This window comes from Schistocerca piceifrons, unplaced genomic scaffold (genome assembly GCF_021461385.2).
Source record: "Schistocerca piceifrons isolate TAMUIC-IGC-003096 unplaced genomic scaffold, iqSchPice1.1 HiC_scaffold_1294, whole genome shotgun sequence".
NCBI classification, from domain to species: Eukaryota; Metazoa; Arthropoda; class Insecta; order Orthoptera; family Acrididae; genus Schistocerca; species Schistocerca piceifrons.
The window spans coordinates 77501-82500 of record NW_025727118.1 but is presented as its reverse complement, the minus strand read 5'-3'; the positions used below and the strand labels follow the sequence as shown (position 1 = coordinate 82500).

The following is a 5000-nucleotide window of genomic DNA, read 5'->3' as shown; positions in this document are numbered from 1 at the left end:
ATCTGATCGCCTTCGAACCTCTAACTTTCGTTCTTGATTAATGAAAACATACTTGGCAAATGCTTTCGCTTCTGTTCGTCTTGCGACGATCCAAGAATTTCACCTCTAACGTCGCAATACGAATGCCCCCGCCTGTCCCTATTAATCATTACCTCGGGTTCCGAAAACCAACAAAATAGAACCGAGGTCCTATTCCATTATTCCATGCACACAGTATTCAGGCGGGCTTGCCTGCTTTAAGCACTCTAATTTGTTCAAAGTAAACGTGCCGGCCCACCGAGACACTCAATAAAGAGCACCCTGGTAGGATTTCAACGGGGTCCGCCTCGGGACGCACGAGCACGCACGGGGCGGTCGCACGCCTTCGGCTCGCCCCACCGGCAGGACGTCCCACGATACATGCCAGTTAAACACCGACGGGCGGTGAACCAACAGCGTGGGACACAAATCCAACTACGAGCTTTTTAACCGCAACAACTTTAATATACGCTATTGGAGCTGGAATTACCGCGGCTGCTGGCACCAGACTTGCCCTCCAATAGATACTCGTTAAAGGATTTAAAGTGTACTCATTCCGATTACGGGGCCTCGGATGAGTCCCGTATCGTTATTTTTCGTCACTACCTCCCCGTGCCGGGAGTGGGTAATTTGCGCGCCTGCTGCCTTCCTTGGATGTGGTAGCCGTTTCTCAGGCTCCCTCTCCGGAATCGAACCCTGATTCCCCGTTACCCGTTACAACCATGGTAGGCGCAGAACCTACCATCGACAGTTGATAAGGCAGACATTTGAAAGATGCGTCGCCGGTACGAGGACCGTGCGATCAGCCCAAAGTTATTCAGAGTCACCAAGGCAAACGGACCGGACGAGCCGACCGATTGGTTTTGATCTAATAAAAGCGTCCCTTCCATCTCTGGTCGGGACTCTGTTTGCATGTATTAGCTCTAGAATTACCACAGTTATCCAAGTAACGTGGGTACGATCTAAGGAACCATAACTGATTTAATGAGCCATTCGCGGTTTCACCTTAATGCGGCTTGTACTGAGACATGCATGGCTTAATCTTTGAGACAAGCATATGACTACTGGCAGGATCAACCAGGGAGCTGCGTCAACTAGAGCTGAGCAGCCGGCCGCCCGGGAGTGTGTCCCGGGGGCCCGCGCGAACACGCAAGCGTCCGCTCAATCATTCTGCAAACAGGAGGAGGCTGAGCTCCCCTGCACAATACACCTCGAAACCCTCTCAGGTCCCGGCGGCGCGCAGCGCCGTCCCAAGTACTTGGTCGGGTTCGAGAGAGGCGCAATCGCCCGGAGTTAGGCGAGTAGACGCTTTCGGTGCGACCACCCGTGCTCCCAACTGAGCTTGCCGCTGCCGACAGAGGCCCGGGAGCGTGCTGTCGTGGCATTGCCGGCGGGAGACAACACGCGCCACCTACGGTGACCGGCAGCTCCAACGCCAGCGCCACAGAAGGACAAAAGCCCCACTTGGGTGCCGAAGCGAACTCTCCCAGCACAGCGCACGCGCCAACACATCCGCACAGCTGCGATACAAACCACCAGCGAGAACCGCTGGGGCGACCGAGCAGCAGACGGCGTCGCGGCGCCGAGCGCCGGGCGGCAGCGCATCCTCAACGCACACAGTCCTCAATCGGACCAGCACACTGAAGATGTCCACCGCGCTTCGCACCGGGCCCGCGAGGACCTACTTTGGCCGCACGGCGCCGCGCGCAGGGTGCGCCGGCGCGCAGCTGCGACGCCTGCCGCGTCCGTCGGCCGGCGCGCCTGCCACTGGCCGCCCCCACCAGCCGGCTGTAGCGCGTGCGCCCACGCACCGCGCGGCCAGCACGCCGGGAGGCGCCCCCTCACCGGCCGGGGACGGTCCCACCCAGCCACCGCCGCGTATCGCTTCACACCCAGATGCCGTTCAGTTTCGTCGGCATGGTGGGTATCGCTGGAACAACCGGTTAGTACCTCAACCTATCGTCGCCATCACCGATTCACCCCTAGCGAGAACAACCGCACCACAACAGGTTACCATTTGTTCATTTGCGTAACTTCACCAGAAAACGCAGGCGTCCATCGCCATTTGCAACTTCCACGATTATTGCATGCCTGTGTCAGGTGTCACGCCACACTACGTCTGCCCACATACACGCAACAAAATGTGCACGCCTAGACAATACGTGGAAGGTGGCCCCCGTACGTATGCGATGTCCATTGCTCGAACGACTGTCAACCGGCCTCTGTAGCATGTCGCAGATATGGAACGCGGTGCACCATGCCATCACGGTGTGTGAGGAGAGACGACTAGGTCCGAATACATCAACAGACAGCTCATGCTGATCGCCATCCACGGCGTCCGTTCCTCCCACACGTCTCTATGGCGTACCACACTACAATCCAGCTCTCATAGGGAGACGACACGTAGCTGCGTGCACAATATTTGCACTGTATGGTCCGCCGTTTTTGGGCGCAGTCGTTGTACGGTCACACATGTGCCACGATGTATCATTCAGTACATAAGGACGAATGTGCAGTACAGATTGTGGTTTACGCGTACGACATTAGCGGACAGTTGACACAGGCCGCACCACAACGTAGCCTGAGTACGTCGCATGCGGAGGGCATTGAACATGCAAAGTTCTCACCAACCAGCTTGCGAAGGCAGGGGGCAAGGTGGGGACGTGGGGAGGGGCGGCATGTACGTCCTGCTGCCATCCACATTACAGTGTACAGCAGGAGCATGTGGAAAGTGAGCAAGACTTGCAAGGTGTTTAACATGAAGCGATACACAGGGGAGCGGGGAGTGCGAGTAGCGAACTATATTGCGAGGGTTGCGGGTGGGCAACACTACACTAATTGAACGAGTCGTATAACAATTACAGAGCAGGTTTAGGCGACAACGTGGGTTACGTTAGGCGACAACGTGGGTTACGTTAGGCGACAACGTGGGTTAGGTTAAGGCACGACGTGGGTTAGGTTAAGGCACGACATGGGTTAGGTTAAGGCACAACATGGGTTAGGTTAAGGCACAACATGGGTTAGGTTAAGGCACAACATGGGTTAGGTTAAGGCACAACATGGGTTAGGTTAAGGCACAACATGGGTTAGGTTAAGGCACAACATGGGTTAGGTTAAGGCACAACATGGGTTAGGTTAAGGCACAACATGGGTTAGGTTAAGGCACAACATGGGTTAGGTTAAGGCACAACATGGGTTAGGTTAAGGCACAACATGGGTTAGGTTAAGGCACAACATGGGTTAGGTTAAGGCACAACATGGGTTAGGTTAAGGCACAACATGGGTTAGGTTAAGGCACAACATGGGTTAGGTTAAGGCACAACATGGGTTAGGTTAAGGCACAACATGGGTTAGGTTAAGGCACAACATGGGTTAGGTTAAGGCACAACATGGGTTAGGTTAAGGCACAACATGGGTTAGGTTAAGGCACAACATGGGTTAGGTTAAGGCACAACATGGGTTAGGTTAAGGCACAACATGGGTTAGGTTAAGGCACAACATGGGTTAGGTTAAGGCACAACATGGGTTAGGTTAAGGCACAACATGGGTTAGGTTAAGGCACAACATGGGTTAGGTTAAGGCACAACATGGGTTAGGTTAAGGCACAACATGGGTTAGGTTAAGGCACAACATGGGTTAGGTTAAGGCACAACATGGGTTAGGTTAAGGCACAACATGGGTTAGGTTAAGGCACAACATGGGTTAGGTTAAGGCACAACATGGGTTAGGTTAAGGCACAACATGGGTTAGGTTAAGGCACAACATGGGTTAGGTTAAGGCACAACATGGGTTAGGTTAAGGCACAACATGGGTTAGGTTAAGGCACAACATGGGTTAGGTTAAGGCACAACATGGGTTAGGTTAAGGCACAACATGGGTTAGGTTAAGGCACAACATGGGTTAGGTTAAGGCACAACATGGGTTAGGTTAAGGCACAACATGGGTTAGGTTAAGGCACAACATGGGTTAGGTTAAGGCACAACATAGGTTAGGTTAAGGCACAACATGGGTTAGGTTAAGGCACAACATGGGTTAGGTTAAGGCACAACATGGGTTAGGTTAAGGCACAACATGGGTTAGGTTAAGGCACAACATGGGTTAGGTTAAGGCACAACATGGGTTAGGTTAAGGCACAACATGGGTTAGGTTAAGGCACAACATGGGTTAGGTTAAGGCACAACATGGGTTAGGTTAAGGCACAACATGGGTTAGGTTAAGGCACAACATGGGTTAGGTTAAGGCACAACATGGGTTAGGTTAAGGCACAACATGGGTTAGGTTAAGGCACAACATGGGTTAGGTTAAGGCACAACATGGGTTAGGTTAAGGCACAACATGGGTTAGGTTAAGGCACAACATGGGTTAGGTTAAGGCACAACATGGGTTAGGTTAAGGCACAACATGGGTTAGGTTAAGGCACAACATAGGTTAGGTTAAGGCACAACATAGGTTAGGTTAAGGCACAACATAGGTTAGGTTAAGGCACAACATAGGTTAGGTTAAGGCACAACATAGGTTAGGTTAAGGCACAACATAGGTTAGGTTAAGGCACAACATAGGTTAGGTTAAGGCACAACATAGGTTAGGTTAAGGCACAACATAGGTTAGGTTAAGGTACAACATAGGTTAGGTTAAGGTACAACATAGGTTAGGTTAGGTTAGGTTACACGTTGTTGTAAGGAAAGGTGTAGGGGGGGGCGGGGGCGGCAGGTTCGTTGATAGTGATTATAGTAAGTGAATGCTTGTGACATGATCAGATTTGTCACGTCAGGATGCACCTTTGGCTTATTAGAGGCGGCGCTCCAATTCTATGCTTGTGTCAGACCTGTGTCTTTGACTCATGTCATTGTTTGTGCGCTGTGACAGGAGGTACTATTGTGATGTTGGGTGCACCGTTGTATAGGACATGTGTGGGTGTTGGTGCCTGATCTGCGCAATGGTGGATGTCGAAAGGGTGGGATATTGTATTTTCCGCATGGACC

At 52.2% G+C, this 5000-nt stretch overlaps 1 non-coding gene across 1 annotated transcript in view; it reads right to left on the bottom strand.

The window, feature by feature from the left end:
* The window catches only part of LOC124731563, a 1909-nt gene extending 807 nt beyond the window's left edge, over positions 1-1102 (bottom strand). Inside the window, exon 1 of the ribosomal RNA XR_007008347.1 lies at positions 1-1102. This exon is cut by the window's left edge and continues 807 nt beyond it. This is a non-coding gene — a ribosomal RNA (small subunit ribosomal RNA).
* Between the last annotated feature and the right edge of the window lie 3898 nt (positions 1103-5000).